Here is an 18762-nt window from a genome sequence, read left to right on the forward strand (position 1 = left end):
TACCGTGAGAACTTGTGCACTGCCTCAGGTCAAAATAAGGATATGCATGCTTTTACTTTTGATGTTTTGATGGGATTATCTGATGTTTGATCTAACATGCTACAGTTTGATAAAACTGCGTTTTATCTTTTTATATAAACTGCGTAGTATATGTTGGAATCCCAAATGCAGCATAGCACAAAACATTTAGATGCTTTGTGGAATGTGAAGAATATAGCAAGAAATTTGTTAAATGCATGGCATACTCTATAATAAATAAATATATTCACCCATTTACACATAGGTTATTGAGAAGAAAAAAAAGATGAAATTTTTCATTATTTCTGAATTTTTGGGTGTGAAATGAAGCTGTGCTTTTCTATAGAGAGAAAATTTAATTCAATGGGAACCTTTATTTGTATATTTTACTTCAACTGGCGGCATTTGTGCAAAAACAAATGCCAATCACTTGCTTGACTGCAGGAGTCATTCGTGAGTGCAAGAGTGGCAAACTTCATGCCAAGCACACTAACTTTAAACGTAGTAAAAGTGCTATGCGTTTTATGTGCAAATCATGTATTCAATTATTTTTCTGTTACAAGTTGCAACCTTATATAAACAGCTTCACATTTAGATGAGAATTCCTGATTTTCCTCACGCAGTAGAACAGTTTTTTGGTTTCTAATGCTTGGTCTGCTTGGATGAGATTTCATGGTTGAGAAGATATTTGAGTTGTATCTCTTTGCCTTAGGGCTGGGCCGTCTCTGCATAGGGGTTAATACAATGGAATGGTAAAGAGTGTTATACTACTTCCTTTCAGGTAATTTAGTTCACACAAAGGGCAAATGACACTCTCAGGTTATAATTTACTTTAAATATAAGCTCAAAAGGAAGTATAGGTTCAAAGGAAGTGGAAGAGGGAAAAAATATAATATTTATGGTCTAATGGGTGCTTTGTGTTACTATCAAGAGTTTATGCTGACCTGTACCTCTGGTTGGCCCTGCAGTATTTTTCTTAGTAGTAGAAGTAATTATTACTTTTATTTATCAAGGACACATTAAATTGATCAAAAATTAGAGTAAAGACTACATTGTTACAAAAAAATTCTACTTCAAATAAATGTTTTTTTTTTATAATTCAACTGTTTTTATTGTTCAACAGTCAAAACTGCAGAGTACATAACCACATAAATGCTGTTTTTTTTTTTACTTTATATCCACCATAGAATCCTCAAAAACATGTATGACAATAATTCTATGGAATATGAAATATTATGCTATAATTCCTTCATTCAACTCTTTTATCTCTGTGTCTGAGTCAATGGGTAGAATGCTAGATCTAACGAGCTGTAAATGACGAAAGTAACCGTCATTTTTATCCTTCCAGTCAAATATTGCACTGCAAACATCAATAACAGCTTTTAAGTCGTCAATGCTGGCAAATGACCGTGGTATAAGCGGTATAATCCACGGCTGTGCATTAAACGATTTGTATGCACTCCTCAGAGGCAACTACCCTCCACTTTACATCGCATTAATTATCCCTTATATTTTATTGTGTAAGTGCTACCCCATGCTCTCACTCATTTAAACATCTGGTTAACGACAGAGTTTAAGTCCTGACCTTATGAATAATTAGTTAGACCAGCAGGTCCAGCGAGAGCCTTTGTTTCTTTTATTGTCATTAAATATTCATAAACTAATTGTATTGGCTACTTTTGAGGGAAGTAGTCCAGACTACATAGCGTTAAAAGAAAAGGATGTGGAGCAGAGTGTATCTTCCAGCTTTTGACACTCCGTCAAGACAACATAAAACCAATGGATTGTTTGACCATCAAGACCTCAGTGTTTTAATCTAAAAAACAGATGCCATTCGCTATTTGTCCCGACATGTTCTGAGCAGAACCCCCTCCCCCACATCCTATAGTACCACCATCCTTAAAAGAACAGCACAAAGAGCAGCGAGCACAGACACGTACTGAAGTCAGAGAGCACCTGTGTATGCGGGTTAGTGGCAGGTGTCCCTCTCTCTGCCAAGGTACTTGCCCTTACTATTTGCCGCAAAGCATCACTGTTCTTGTATTTCACTGTTTTAAGTTTCATATTCAAGTCCTACAGAGGTAGTGAAGGACAGATTTCAGAAACTACCCAAGCTAACAAAACATTTTTTTCTTTTGTCAAATCAACTTAGATAATTAATGTGGTTCAGATTAACATAATATTTTAAGTTTCTGTTGAGTAAACCAATCTCGTTCATTGTATTGCCGGTAACTAAACATTTTAAGGCAACCAGGTTACTTACTTTTTAAGGTAAACCAACATTTTTTTTTTTTTTTTACAGTGAAGTATATTATAATCAGCATTTCTCTGCCATCTTGGATTTATTTTTTAACTGAGCTTGTTGCGATGCATTATGGCATTATGTTCCCCGGGTTTTGAGACAGAGAAATAGACCTATTGTTTTGTTTTTCTGTTATAAACAATTCAAATCAGTTAAAATGCATGCATATATATTTACATATTTAAGTATGCAGGCGAATAGAAGAACACAGCAAGGATCATAGAGTCTACATTTTTTTTGCCTTCTAGCCTTCTCAGTGCTCTACTTTTTCCTTAGAGTTGGTCTACTTCTGAGTTTGACAGTACTTTTAATGTTTAATGCACTTTGATTTTCACTGCAGACACATCAAGGCTATGAGGCTTGTCTGAGAACTGTTCATCGTGATGGAAAAGAAAACTGCATCCTCTTAAAACAAAGCCTCAGAAATAAAGGTTGAGCTGAGAAACAGTCAAACTAGTAAATGCGGGAAAGGTTTAGTTAGCCTTGGTCATATGGACCAGAAACAGTCACCATTTTGATCAGACTGATAGAGTGAGGCTTTTTCTTAAAAAAAAAAAAAAAAAAATATATATATATATATATATATATATATATATATATATATATATATATTGTTTAGACTTAGTAACATAATTGTCAGGTATAATCCAATTCAGTCTGTTTTTATGATGTTTTATTAGCAAAGTGTGGGAGGAGCACGTTCAGATATGTAACATAATTAACACGGGAGGTTCATATTCAGTTAATCAACTCAATTAGCAACATACGATTTTATATACAGCTGACTTACCTCTGCTCCATGACAGTTTTCCAGCATCCCTACTTCTCATCTACTCCTATCCCAACCTGGAATAGGGGGAGTACTCTGGGTTCGGGCCAAATTCAGAGCTCGGAGCCCTCCCCTCGTACAGCATGCCAAATACACAAAACCTTTACTCTTCTTAATTAAATGTTAGTGTGAAATACACTGTTTTATCAGAATGCACCAGACATCTGAAGACTCCTTGTCCTCTTATTCAGGGCTATTCGGCACAGTGAGAACTTCTCATTCAGTTTCTCCAAATAGTTCCACTCAAGGTTTATTCCTCAGCCTGAACACTTTTAATCTTGGTGAAAGAAATGTGTCTTATAATCAAATATAAATGGACGGAAACATTTCTCAGTTGGGGATTGTCACCATAACTCAACTATAAGGCTGTTTGTGCCGGTTGTGGATTGCTTTCTGAAGCAATCGCAGCAATAGTTCACATTTTAGGTCATGTCCCACTTTTAATGGGGTAACTGAGATGGGAAGTGACAGTCAAGGTTTGACCAGTTATCCCCTGCTGGTAGTAGATGCTGTAACTACACCATTAGCCTATGGGTGAAAAACAAAATCTTCATTGATGATCCTAAAATATTTGTAATCTCATCTTTTGTTTGTTTTCTGTACAAGTGGCCATGTTGCTATATTGTTAGGATGACATTTCTGAAAATAAACCACTTTTATTTATTTATCTATCTATATTGTCATGCAACAGACGTCAAGGGTAGCCTATAGTTAGCGAAAGCTGATGCATAAACGGGTCTCAATTATCCCACAACTTAACCAGTCCTCAGCTAAAAGAAGAGAAGTCAATATTAATATAATTTAACATTCTAATGACAGAAATGGCAGCAAAGTATTTATTTAGCCACGCGAGGGCGGCGAGACTGTATGCGTTCAGCCACGAGCGTCAATATTTTTTTTACTCATAATTCCATGTCTGGCAAGACATTTCAGCAATTTAGGATAAATCGTGTATCCGTATTTTCTTTCGGCTGCTTAGAATCAGAACTAGACTGATTCGCGAATGAAACACTCTTTTGAGTCGGTTCTTTTCAGTTAATCAGTCAAACGGGGATAAATGAATCGACCGTTTGCGCATTGAATCACTTTTTCGAGATCTCTCCTCAATGGGCTTTAGCGAAAATGTCTGAATGGATTCGCGATTGAATCATACATAGAGTGTTTACTGAGACAAACAATCACAGTAAACACAACACGGAGAACAAAAATAGTTCTGGATGAAATGCATCATATCGTCTGACAGCGATGAAACCTGTTTATTATGACAAACACAAGCACGATGGCGCGTGTGAACGACTCCTGCAGGTAAAGACATTTTACAACAAATAGCACTCAAAATGTCTTTTAATGTACAAAACATAGCATGTTTTATCGACACAGTTGCCTACCTTGGAGTATGTAAACATCATGAATATGGTAACCATTTAATGCCTTGGTGTACAGCATGCCTGTCAGTTATTTGTTTATTTCTGTTTATGGTTATACCAGTTTATGATTGCATGCACTTTGCATATCTTACTAATTATGGTGCCAAGTGTGGACTTTTCCCAGAAAGGTTGGGTATTTTAAATCAGAAAGGTATTTCACAATAGTTGCTATTAACAACTAACTTGTATCATTACTCCAAGTTGTGTGAGTGAATGTTACTAATATACTTAACTTTGGATTCCAAAACCGCATGATCTTCACAATGAACTCCATGATAAGATAGCTGGTTAGTTCAGGCCGAGGGGAAGCTTCTGGCATGGGCCTGCTTGGGTTCTTCTTTCCTTTTCGTTCAGACTAAATCAAGTTTTCTGCCTGCCAGCTCCCAGTAATTTCGGCATACCTTTGATCACGCAGCTATGATGGTGAAACAAGCAGAATTCATACATTTTTTCCCTTTCTCCTCATAGATACACAGTTAGAGAGAGACAGATTTATGCTGATATGTCCTTATATTAGCTATAGATGATTTTCTGTCAGATTACTTCGGAATGTCTGACGCCATTCTCAATAAATTTATTTTTATGGCATGTAGCATGGCTGAAGAATTTGGGGAATTTTTCAGACCTCAAAAGGACACCTTGGGAAATCATTAACCACCTCTCTCAATTCACTGGATGTATGGATGGGTTAAACTGCAGTTTGACTTTAGTTGGCGATCTGCCCAGACAGAGCACAGCTATGCTCCGCAAACAGTGAGAGACGTGTCTGTCATCATTTCTGAATCCTGTCTTCTACTTCCATTCTTAAAGATCTATCAAAACCACTGAGGCTTCCAAATCTACAGAATAGCTTGCTGAAGAGGAGCTGGAGCTAATTTTGTAATTAAAAAAAAAGTAAAAACTGTCCTATCTCATTATAGTAAATAGTTTAGTTTGTCACATGAAGTTTTTTTTACTGACTTTTCTTAGTGTCTTTCTAAGAATTGCTCTGTTTTTTGACGTTGGGCAAATTTCGGACGTAAGCCGAAATTACTTTCTGACAAAATTCCTAATGACACTTTGTAACGTCATGATATGACGTCACTCTCTGCAGCGTCTTTTTTATAAACATGAATTCTAAACAAATAGTAATTTTTACGTAATATGTATTAAGTAATAATATGTTCAAAATGTAAAAATATATCTACACTGCTGCAAAAATATGCGTTCTTTTAATTCAGCCCAGAGGTCATGCCACGACTTATTTATCTTCTACTGGTCACATGTCTAAGTCTTCACGTGATGCAAATTCGCAAGTCATCATAGTTCACCAAACTTGAACTTGGAAAGCAGCGAAATGCGAAACTTTTCACATGAGCTTGCGTTTCTGATCTGACGCCTTCGCATGCGTATGAATGGAAGTCAATGGAACGAAAAGTGTACTGTGACCTCCCCTTTAGAATAGTGTACATTTATGACTAACTAATAAGCTGTGTAGTTTGGAATTGACTAGTTTGTCTGAACAATGGAAGACCGAGGGGCGAGCAGAAGGGCCAGTAAAAGTATTTGTGAAACCTGTTAGATAACAGTTATTTTTGCGATTACACTGGTGCTGCTAGTGGCATACAAAAATCAGTGGGAATCCTATCTCATTGACTGAAGGAAATGCTCTTCTGTGTCAGAGGAACAGAAGGAGAAGTGTTTGTTTGGCTGCTCGTGCTGCAAGATATGGGTCGGTCTCACAGAGAGTGAGAGAGAGAGAGAGAGAGAGAGAGAGAGAGAGAGAGAGAGAGAGAGAGAGGGAAAACAGAGAGGAAAAACTTGGCTGATTGAGTCACAACAGAGGGAATAGCCGTAATTAAGACAGACAGACAGAGGGAGAGAAATGAGAGAGGGCTGTGATGATGATGATAACAGTGTATCAAAAATGCAACTCTAAACAGGGCTGTTGTATTTGAGTCATCTTTAATGGATCAATAGGAGTCACTCACTATGCAGTAATGCTGTAAGGTTACATTGTATGGACAACTGACCTCTCATTTCATTATTAATATTTGCTCAGTCAACTTTTTTTATTGCTGGTTTAAAGTAAATTATATAAATATTATACAAATTATTAAGTTATATTATAATAAACTATTTTATAAATAATATTTTGATTTTTATAATGACTTCTAATAAAAGAGTCCAGGCGATATGCAAAATAAACCGATATGACAGATAAAACAATTACTATAAATTACAACTGACTTATTACATATAAATTAATAGTTGTTGTGTGATTTTCACTTTTTGAATGACACTTTAATGCTGTAGTAAATGATTATATTATATTATAAACCGAGATGACAGCTGTATTAAATATTCATATTTTAATGTGATCTACCGTCCACTGAAAAACTATTTTTCTTTGGGGCCGGGCAAGCTTTCGTTTGCTATTTTTATCCCTTAACAAAAAACACATGCCACTTTGAGAATAGAGAGTGAGCCAGAAAAACAACTCTGTCTTATGTAATGGTTCTAAGCAGAGTTTTGTTTTCTGTGTGACTTTAAGAGCCTTAGGGAATAAATCTCTGCAAGTTTTGACCATGTCCAAAAAAAAAACCCATTGCACTGTACAGTACAGCACTGCATTATAGGGTGTGACTAAAAACACGGTACCAAAATATGGCATTTGTTCTGGATCTGCCAGAAACGTTCATGCTGACCTGTGGCATTGTAATAGTTTTTTACCACACACTTTTTAAGCACGAATGGAACGGCTGTTTATTTGATTTATAACAAATCCCTTGTGTCTTTTCTCCTCGCTGCTCAGGTTTCAGGAGAAAAATCTGTATAGGTAAGTTGTTTGTCAAGTGTTGATGATAGAATTAGACACTAGACCCCATCTGTAGTGCATAGGTGTACGTGTTAGTGTGTGGTTTGTGTGTGTGTGTGTGAGTGTGGTCTTAAACCACACCATTCTCTCAACAGATTGCCTTTGGTAAGCATCTTACAGTGCTTTTTTTCCCAGTCTGAAGGACAGCTGCCCATAATGTTCCTGAAAGAGACACCCTGGAGGGTCACATGATGTTGAAATCATATCTGGACAGATATAGGGATATCAGCATGAACAGATTAGGAGCAGCTTAAGCAGAACAGACACAAAAAGCAAAGCGCAAAGCCGGGCTCATTAGTTCAGGAATTAACTGCTATTACTCCATTACTGGGGAACAAATTAAAGCAATCTCCAGCCAGGATGTTGAAGTGTGCAGTCCAAACACCCCCTGCCCACGAGTCAGTATGGATTATGTTATTTTTTATTTTTTTTTAAACATGTCCTCAAACGTCCTCAGATATATTCATCAAATGCTCCAAAAGGGTGGAAGTAAGATGTCAGAGAAATTGATGCACCATGAATTTATAGTACATTTACACTAATGTTCAAAAGTGTATTAATGAAATTAGTACTTTTATTCAGCAAGAATGCATTAAATTGATCAGTGACAGTAAAGTTATTTCAAAATTACAAAATGATTTCAAATAAATGCCGTTCTTTTGATCCTAAAAAAAAATATTTCCATATTAATAAAAATAAGAAATGTTTTTTGAGCACCAAATTAGCATAAAAAAAAAAAAAAATTGTTATGTTCATGTGACACTGGAGTAACGGCTGCTTTTTAAAAAAAAAATCAGCTTTACCACCACAGGATAAATTACATTTTGTTTAATCTTTGATCAAATAATTGTAGCCTTGGTGAGCCTAAAAAATATATATTATCAACCCAAAACTTTTGAACAGCATTGAAGTGATTATTTCATCTCTGATCACAAAATAAATCCCTACATTTTATTTTATTTTATTTTATTATTTTATTTTATTTTATTTTATTTTATTTTATTTTATTTTATTTTATTTTATTTTATTTTATTTTATTTTATTTTATTTTATTTTATTTTATTTTATTTTATTTTATTTTATTAGAAGGAGACCAGCCACAATCTATGCCGGAGAGTTGTGTATATAATACAGGGATATTACTCTTGGAGCAACGGGGGTATACCTTGCTCGAGGACACAAGGGTGAAAATGTACAAATCGCTCTCTATGGGGTTTAGACCCACAGTCTTTCAGTTACTGGCCCAAATGGACTTCATCTTGTGTGGATTTGACATCATTGGGCGATTGTTAGGAGACTCCTGTGGCCTTTTGTCACTGATCAGTGATTAGATGAGCAGTTTGTCTGATAACTCTTAAAGAAAGGATTTGGTCCGAGACATCTGGCCCTAGATCAGTCTGTATGAGTTTATTTTTGTGTGGTCTGCTGAGTGGGCTGATGTGTCGTGTGCTGACAGCAGTAGTGGCGTGCTGCGGGGCTGCAGGCTAGTGCAGCTGCTCCACTAGACAGTGTTAAAACACGCTCACACTGCACCTTATACACGAGGATCAAGATCCAAAAAAAGAGATACTGAATGAAATATACCAATTACAAATTAGAGCATGAATACAGAAGCCTCCTTTGTCTGATAGAACCAGATCTACATCCACTCTATGATCAAGTAATTGAAGCCGACTATTTTTACTCAGTTGAATAATTACAGATGTGCCAAACTGCAATTAACTTGCCTTGTAATTTCCACTGGATTCCCCCCTCCCCCCACCGCTTCACTAGTGTGTGTCATTGTGTGTGCAAAAGTATCAGGGGTTAAACGGATCGTTGTTGATCCGTGATCCGTACGTACGGACCAGGTCCCACGGTTCGGCACGCATGTGATTCGTGGATCAATTGCAAGTTTAACCGCAAAAGAGTGAAAGGTTATCACTTGCACGTGTTTTGTCTTGCTAGTTTACACAGTCAATAGATTTTAAAACCATTCCAGCGCTAGAAGCAAAAGAGAATTTAATTCAGTATCGCGCACTGTTATCATGTGCGCACAGCCGCACACACACAGAGAGAGAGGCACGGTTCAGATAGCGCATACACACAAATTATGTCAGTCAAAATACTCGTCTCGGAAAGTATTCTCGTAAACAAGTTGAAAAAGAAATCGGACGTGTATCATTATACTGGATCTGTGTGTGCATGGGATCTTAAAGTGACAGCAGCCTATAATCATGTTAATCAAACAACAATAGACAGCTTTAACAAAGATTAATCTATATTACATTTATACAGTGCACATAGTTCACTGTAATACATTATTTTACATTTCTGTACGCAAAATGAACAGACCTTACTTTATTTGTACTATGTTGTATTTATCTATGCATGTACAGTTTGTTGTTTTTACTGTCTGTTCATAATAATGTTTTAACTTTATTAGTTAGGCTAGTAGTTTCTGCAGTGATATTGGAGTACTTAAAGGGAGCTTTAAGTAATGGAAAGCAAAGTTAACCCCACCCCCTTTTTTTTTCTTGCTGATCCGAACCATGAGTTTGTGATCCGTTTGGTTGAACCACTAGTATATATGCGTGTATTCATGGGAATTTGTGTTGTATTTAGGACGTGTCCTTTTGCGTGAGGAGGGGGCAGAATTACTCTCCCTAGGCGTGAAGTGCAGATCAGCCATATGGTTTTAATAGATCAAGGCGAGTGATCCTGAAACTAACTAAGGTCATTATATTTCTCTATCTGTGGCACCATCTGCTGTTGCTTTTTCTCGTTTGTTTATCCCGAATCGACGGATTTTAAAGCACAGTTTAACCGACAGGATCATTATTACTTGACCGCTATCCTGCATCACCAAAATGTCACTCTTGTACTGCATTAAAGACATTCAGGCATCAATCTGGTGCCGTGCTGATTTACCCAAGGCTAAACTGTTAAGGTTAAAAGTATTTATTTATTCACAGTCATGTATTTCCAGTCATGTATTTTCTTACTTTTGTCAGATGCAAAAAAATAAAAACAAAAATAAAAGAAGTTTGGCAGAATGTTCACACTACTCGTTTCCATACAAGCAAAGTGGTGACCAAAGATAACAATAAAGGCATAAGTAAAAGTACCATAACAGTATTTCATATGAATTGTGTTATGAAGCCGTAGCTTTGTCTAAGGAACAGCTTTCTAATTTTGTGTGGATGATTTGAATTTGTACAAAATGTTGGGATTAGTACGATGTTTTTTTTTTTTATATATATATATACTTTTTTTTATCAAGGATGCATTCAATTGATCAAAAGTGACAGTACATATTTTATTGTTACAAGCATAGTTACAAAAAAATGTAATTAAACTTTATTCATCAAAGATTGCTGAGAAAAAAAAATATTATCACGGTTTCTGCGGTTTCCGCAAAAATATGAATTGATATCAATTTCAGCTGCCATTACTCCAGTCTTCAGTGTCACATAGTCCTTCAGAAATCAGAAATGTTATGCTGATTTGGTAACATTTCTGATTTCTGAAGGATCATGTGACACTGAAGACTGGAGTAATGGCAAAAATTAATAAATGTAAGTTTTGCCATCACATGAATAAATTACATTTGAAAATATATTACAATGAAAAACTTGTAATAGGCTAATATTTCACAATATTACTGTGAAATATATGAATGATTTTGTGTATATTTGATCAAATAAATGCCGTCTGGGTGAGGATAGATAGGGTAGTGTATAAATTCAAATTTGATGTGTTTTTCCACACTGAATATTTGAATGTACATCAATGTGAATGAGATTATCGGTGAATGACATAATTTGACATAATTAAAATATAGTGTGCCAGTTGCCATTCTTTTTTTGTCATATTATACAATGTATTTATTGTGAATCCACCTCTGGATTTGCTGAGGGGAATAGCATCGGTTTGGTGCTGCATGATGAAAGTCACTAAAGCTAGATAATTTTGCGAGATAATTTTAGCACGGCTAGATTTCTTGTTGAATGAAAAGAGAAAATGACTAACATTTATAAGTCCATCTGGAATTCAACTACTTTTATAAAGAGAAAAAAGAAACAGTTTAGTCTTTTTGTAATGATTATTTTGCCATTTTGCTTTGACCTCAATGTGGCCGTTATAATGAATGCCTTCTCTCTGTACATTATGCAATACTTGCAGTTGTTTTTTTACAGGCATCAAAAAGCAGAGTTTTTTTGAGGGGGGAAGTTAACAGGGTGTTTGTTTTTTAATTCCAGTACTTGTTTAGCTGATCTTCATTAGCATGAAGCCGTTGGGTGTCTTTTGCTTGTGATTTAAATATAATAACATTGAGCGTACGGCTCATCTGACCGCAGAGTTGAAGGGCTTTAGGGTTTGCTCTGCCTTTCTGCGCTGACCTCTCATTAGTTGTGCTGGTGCTAAGCCAGTTACCAGCATGGACTTGATCCGAGCCACGCAAATCTCCAGATTAGACGGAGGCGATTGAGCGTTCCGATCAGATTATTCTGCAGGGTCTATGGCATTGGATTGGAGCTTGTCACAAGCTAATTATCCTTAGCTCATGTGAGCAGGCTTTTGCATATCCTTGGAGTGCTTTGTTCGATAAAGATTTAGAAAACTGAAAAGGAAGCATTGTCATTTGCTACTGCAAGTACACACGGAAAGCTTCGCTAATGTCAATAATGTGTAAAGAAGTTCTGGATTAGCGCTAAAACTCAGTAACTTTGAAAGGATGGAGTGGATTTAGTTCTCCATTGCTTGCTAAGATAGCTCAGCCACATGTCAGTGAACCAGTGTTAATCTTGTTAGTGGAATTACTGACGAACATGTTTGTTAACGTAGTTTTTTTTTTTTTTTTGGGCAATGTTAAAAGGATAGTTCACCCAAAAATGAATGCTGTCATCATTTACTCACCCTGTATGTGCCAAACCTGTATGAGTTTTTTTCTTCTGTTTAAAAAACAAAACAAAAGAAGATATTTTAAAGAATCTTGGTAACTAGACAATTAATGGAACCCATTGACTTCCATAGAATTTCATTAGAATACAAATTCGTACGAAATCGCCACCTCATAACATAGCTACGCTTTCCTATTAGATCAGGTTTGATGGGAGTGTTAGTATGACTTGTATTGTTGGTCTATATGCGTGATAAACTGCAGAGTTTGTGCCATCAGTGTAACAAAGATGTTTTGGGCTCCACTGAAGCTTGTGATTTTTAATTGTAGTGTGCTTTTCTCCGGGGTTTTCATTCATCATTCTGTACTCTGAACAACGCGTGTCTCTTGACACCTGGAATTGCGGCTGTGGAGGCTGGGAGCTTGCATGTTGTTGCCATGTCCTCTGCATGGGCACTGTTTTGTCTCTCAGTCTTTCAGCAGCCTTACACACGGCTAGTGTTGTTGTGGGGGCGTCACGGAGGGCCGAGGGGGCAGGGGAGGGCTGGTAAAGGGCCTGGGATCTTTACAAATGCTGTCAAGGTTTTGAATGATGAGAAAAGAGTGTGTGGATAAGGGGGGGTTAAATCAGCAGGGGTGAGACAAATTCCAGTTTGCGCTTCTGAGAAACAAACACGCGTACATAAGCACACATGCACAGTCTCAACTTGTAAAAGGAGCTCGTGGCATCTGCGCTGTGGACCGTCACGGGGTCACCACAGTAACAACCAGAGCTAATTAACCAATCACCTGCAATCAGTCAGCGGAGCCATGATAGTCGTCTGTTCGTGCAACTCTCCTTTTAAGCTTCAAAAGCTGAAAGGTTGGTCCGTGGCGTGTTCTTTGCCTCCTGACAGACTTCTGTCCAAGCCCTAATGCCTGGCTTAGGATTCTTAAGTATGAGCAAAAGACTCCCAAGGTGACTTGGGCAAACCAAACCAATGAAGAATTAACTGTAGGTTAATACTTAAGTGTTAAATACTGTTACAGATCTGTCTTTATGACAAAAGAAGCTTTGAGTTTAGTTGCTTTTTTTCTGGGACCAATTGCCGTGTTATATTTAGCATGTTAGTGCAGAGCTAAATGAAAATTGTATCATTATTTACTCACTATTAGGTTTTTCTCAGCTTTTTGCTCAATGTCGCTTTTTTAGTGTTGATTAATTTTTTTTGCAATGCATGAAGCTAGAATCAAAGTTGTTTTGTTTAAAAGCAGAGGGTCTGTATTTTGATATATTGCATATTCATACAACAGAATTGTCACAGTGTCGGGTTTGTGTATGTCCACTAGAGGTCCTCTTCCCCCACAGGTGTCAGTCACTGTTGGACTACAATCCCCATCACTCTTGTTGGACTCATTAGTCATCATCACACTCAGCTGTTCCCACTCACCTTGTTAGTGTCTGTCTATTTATACCCTGTCTGTTTGATCACTTGGTGTGGAATCCTTGTATGTTGTCACCCGCTTCCCTGAGTCTGTCTTGTGTTTATTTCTTGTTTTTGGACTGCCTTTCATGGACCTTGACCTTTGCCTGTTCCTGGTTGTGAGTACGGATTACCCATTATTAAACTGCACTTGGACTATCACCCTTTTGTGTGTGTGTGTCGTGACAGAAGGATTCCACCACAAATGTATAGATCCAGCAGTTCGGGATTCCGTAACCCTTCTCCTATGAATGGGGGAGGAAGGGGACCACAGAGAGGATGTTCGCAGTCCGGGGAGGAAGCGCCCCGGTTAAACATCTTTCAATGTTTTTCTTTATGGGCCCGTCAAACTGAGGAAGCTGGGGCGGCAAGATCTCCAGTGACCACGTCCGTCAGAGATGGTGAGTCATTCGAGGGGACTCGTCTGGCCAAGTTCTCCGGAACTCGGGGAGGTTGCAGGGGAGGAGGTGGTCGACAAATTCCACGACATCGTCCTCCGCCTTACCATGTTCCTGATCCGGAGCCGCTGGTCTGGTCCAGCACAAGACCCTCGCCACTGATTCCGCCCCGCCCAGATCCATCACCGCGGGTCTCCTCTAGCGCAAAGCCCTCACCACTAGTCCCGCCCAGCACAAGATCCTCGCCGCTGGTTCCGCCCAGCACAAGGTCATCACCGCTGGTCTCGTCCAGCACAAGATCCTCGCCGCTGGTTCTGCCAAGCACGAGGTCTTCACCGCTGGTCCCGCCCAGTCCAGAGTCCTCGCCGCTGGTTCCGTCCAGCCCTGAGTCTGCACATCGCCATCGGAAACGGTGGAGGAGGGGGAGGACCACCAACCTCCTCAAGAACCCGGAGGCCATGCCTGAGCAGCCCGCTGTCGTCCCCGTGCAGTCCGCTGTCGTCCCGGAGGCCGTCCCTGTGCAGCCCGCTGTCGTCCGGGGGGTCGTCCCCGTCCAGCCCGCTGTGGTCCCGGAGGCCGTCCCCGTGCAGACCGCTGTCAACCGGGGGGTCGTCCCCGTGCAGCCCGCTGTCGTCCCCGTGCAGCCCGCTGTCGTCCCCGTGCAGCCCGCTGTCGTCCCCGTGCAGCCCGCTGTCATCCCGGAGGTCGTCCCCGTGCATCCCGCTGTCATCCCGGAGGTCGTCCCCGTGCAGCCCGCTGTCATCCCGGAGGTCGTCCCCGTGCAGCCCGCTGTCATCCCGGAGGTCGTCCCCGTGCAGCCCGCTGTCAGCCCTGAGATCGTCTCGGAGCTGCCCACCATCAGTCCTGCCACGGCCAAGAGGGCTGTCTTCCTCTATTATGCAGTGGCAGTACTGCATGCGTGGAGGAGACACGTCACGTCTGCCGATCCAGAGAGTGTTCAGTTCACGTCGGCCGATCCAGAGACTGTTCACGTCACGTCTGCCGATCCACAAACTGTTCACGTCACGTCTGCCGATCCAGAGACTGTTCACGTCACGTCTGCCGAGCCAGTGTCTCTGGACAAGATGGCCGACGCCGAGCCGGTGTCTGTTGCAGTTCCTGAGCCGGTGGTGTCTGTTGCAGTTCCTGAGCCGGTGGTGTCTGTTGCAGTTCCTGAGCCGGTGGTGTCTGTTGCAGTTCCTGAGCCGGTGGTGTCTGTTGCAGTTCCTGAGCCGGTGGTGTCTGTTGCAGTTCCTGAGCCGGTGGTGTCTGTTGCTGTTGCAGTTCCTGAGCCGGTGGTGTCTGTTGCTGTTGCAGTTCCTGAGCCGGTGGTGTCTGTTGCTGTTGCAGTTCCTGAGCCGGTGGTGTCTGTTGCAGTTCCTGAGCCGGTGGTGTCTGTTGCTGTTGCAGTTCCTGAGCCGGTGGTGTCTGTTGCAGTTCCTGAGCCGGTGGTGTCTGTTGCTGTTGCAGTTCCTGAACCGGTGGTGTCTGTTGCAGTTCCTGAGCCGGTGGTGTCTGTTGCAGTTCCTGAGCCGCTGGTGTCTGTTTCAGTTCCTGAGCCGCTGGTGTCTGTGACTGTTCCTGAGCCAGGGTCTGTCCCTGTCCCGCCTTGGTCTTCACCGCCATGGCCGCCCGAGTGGTCGTCTTCACCCTGGTCGTCTCCGCCGTGGCCGCCCGAGTGGTCGTCTTCACCCTGGTCGTCTCCACCGTGGCCGCCCGAGTGGTCGTCGCCCGAGGGGTCTTCACCGCCGTGGCCGCCCGAGGGGTCTTCACCGCCGTGGCCGCCCGAGGGGTCTTCACCGCCGTGGCCGCCCGAGGGGTCTTCACCGCCGTGGCCGCCCGAGGGGTCTTCACCGCCGTGGCCGCCCGAGGGGTCTTCACCGCCCTGGCCGCCCGAGTGGTCGTCTTCACCCTGGTCGTCTCCACCGTGGCCGCCCGAGTGGTCGTCGCCCGAGGGGTCTTCACCGCCGTGGCCGCCCGAGGGGTCTTCACCGCCGTGGCCGCCCGAGGGGTCTTCTCCGCCCTGGCCACCCGATGGACTGTCTGCTTCGCCCTGGCCGCCCGATGGACTGTCTGTTTCTCCCTGGCCGCCGCTTAAGCCGTTCCCCCTTGCTCCTGTTCCCCTCCATGGACCTGGCCCCCCATCCCACCCCCTGATCCTCCACCTTTCCACCTCCCGCCTGAACTCTTGTTTTGTTTGTTTTTTGTGGGTCTTTGAGCGTCTGGTAGCCGCTCCGTAGAAGGGGGGTTATGTCACAGTGTCGGGTTTGTGTATGTCTACTAGAGGTCCTCTTCCCCCACAGGTGTCAGTCACTGTTGGACTACAATCCCCATCACTCTTGTTGGACTCATTAGTCATCATCACACTCAGCTGTTCCCACTCACCTTGTTAGTGTCTGTCTATTTATACCCTGTCTGTTTGATCACTTGGTGTGGAATCCTTGTATGTTGTCACCCGCTTCCCTGAGTCTGTCTTGTGTTTATTTCTTGTTTTTGGACTGCCTTTCATGGACCTTGACCTTTGCCTGTTCCTGGTTGTGAGTACGGATTACCCATTATTAAACTGCACTTGGACTATCACCCTTTTGTGTGTGTGTGTCGTGACAAGAATATTCTGGAGGCCATGGTAATTTTGTGAAAATGATCAAAAATGTTGGCGGTGGCTGGCAACTTTTGACAAAAACGCTGGCGGTGATAGAGTTAATAGAGGGCTGCCTATTGCCCAAGTATGCTGGCTGTATTGAGATGGTTTAATAGTGGTTTATTTTCAGCAGTGACAAACAGTGTAAAAGTTTAGGGCAAACACCATTGTTACCTGGCTGTCACCAATGAAGGCAATGAATACTGAGAGACTCTGCAGAGCGCTGCTGAGGGTTGCTGCCACGGGTCAAATTTAAACAAAAACTAAAATAAAAATCTCTTGCAAAAGGCACACTTATCTAGTCAGAGGTCAAAAGTTCAGTTGGGGTCTATCTATTTTGTGCACGTGCCTGTTTTTGGGGCTTCTTAGATGTGGTCACCATGAGCTGTCATTGTTTTGGAAATGCAAAAAGATTACTTGTCTCGAGTAAAAAAAAAAAAAAAAAAAAGCAGCATTCAGGTATGGAACGACTATGGTTCACACTTCACGGTATGAACTATTCCTAAAGATACACCGATAAATCAAATAGAAAATGTAATTAAGCTTACAAATGCACAATTTTAAACATGCTAGACTAAACGCTTTATTGACTGAGACTGTAAACTTTTACTATGCTTAGGATCTGCAGGGAAACCCAAACCAACAGATGACAGGAGATTTCCCCCGTTTCCATAGAAACCAAAAAGCGTGTCTACTATGTGACAGTGAAGCAGTGTTCGGTTCCACCCCTTTTAACCTCTTTTTGCCCTTTACTCACCTCTCTCTCTCTCTCTATTTGACCACTATGTCCCTACACCATTACGACCATGTGGTTTGTGGTTATGGCAAACTGTGGTGATGCATATACCATCTGTGATTGAGTTAGCAAGTATCATTATAATGCGTTCAAATAAAAAAAGCACTGAACATTTTTTGCATATTCTGTTGTGTGTATGTAAAAAACCCCACAAAAAAACAGTGAAAAATAAGGAGCAGCCTGTAATCTCACCCAGTTTCCGCTCTCCTCTCAAATCTGCTCTATCTGAAGGGATTACACCCTTCATGTGATCCTTTCCTGCTTTTTTTAATCTGTGTTTGTTTCTCTAGCCCTCAGAAACATTTTTAGGCAGTCCGCAAAATCCTGGGTAGATTATTTTTGAACCATCACATACTGCCAGCTTTTAATGTCCTGAAACCCACTACAAGGTTGCAACTTTTATTTGCATTATCAGACGTGGCAACCAAATGAGGAAAACGCGGATTAGCGTTTGATTTTTTTTTTTTTTTTTTTTTTTTTTTTACAGATTATCTTGAATACAGTCTACCTAAAAACAGGCTAGAAGAGGGGTTCTCAACTCTGGCCCTCGAGGACCACTTTCCTGCAGAGATTAACATAATCAAACACACCTGAACAAGATAGTCAAGGTCTTCAGGGTTACTAGAAACAGAGATAGGCTGTGTTCGAAATCGCTGTTTATACCCTCATTCATGATTCCCTACATCCCTTCACTAATATAGTCCACTTGAAAGAGTGAATGAAATGAGCGAGTATATTCCAGACACTGCGCCAGAAGGGCTGTCGCTTTTGAATAGTTTGTGCTTGCTGTTTATTAATCATTAAACTTAGCAAACTGGCAGCTCCAGTAGTAAGATGAAAAGATTTATCTTGAACTCGGTCATGGAAACTATGTATAAGCCTTAATAAAACAATTTAATAATCAAGCAAAAAGGGATTGATACCCGTATGATATGCTGTACCCACATTGGACTAGCGGTTTGGAAAATGGATGGATTATTCAGTTGTGGGCGCATCTTCTGGCAAAACACGTGAATTCATGCTACGCGACCGTTGCAGGGCATTATGGGCATTCTCTAGCCATTGAGTGTACACTCATTATTGTGGTGCATTGTGGGATTGAACGAGCGCACTCGATAACTTCCACTATGTCCCCTCAAATAGTGCCCG

At 40.9% G+C, this 18762-nt stretch overlaps 1 protein-coding gene across 1 annotated transcript in view; it reads left to right on the forward strand.

Annotated features, from left to right (window-relative positions):
• The first annotated feature begins 4164 nt into the window (after nt 1–4164).
• nhsb (Nance-Horan syndrome b (congenital cataracts and dental anomalies)) overlaps nt 4165–18762 on the forward strand; it is a 52566-nt gene continuing 37968 nt past the window's right edge. Inside the window, exon 1 of the mRNA XM_079598127.1 lies at nt 4165–4454. The gene's annotated coding sequence lies outside the window, so the exon portion shown is untranslated. The remainder of the gene's footprint in view (nt 4455–18762) is intronic.

The sequence above is a fragment of the Phoxinus phoxinus genome, assembly GCF_949152265.1.
Source record: "Phoxinus phoxinus genome assembly, chromosome: 22".
NCBI lineage: Eukaryota > Metazoa > Chordata > Actinopteri > Cypriniformes > Leuciscidae > Phoxinus > Phoxinus phoxinus.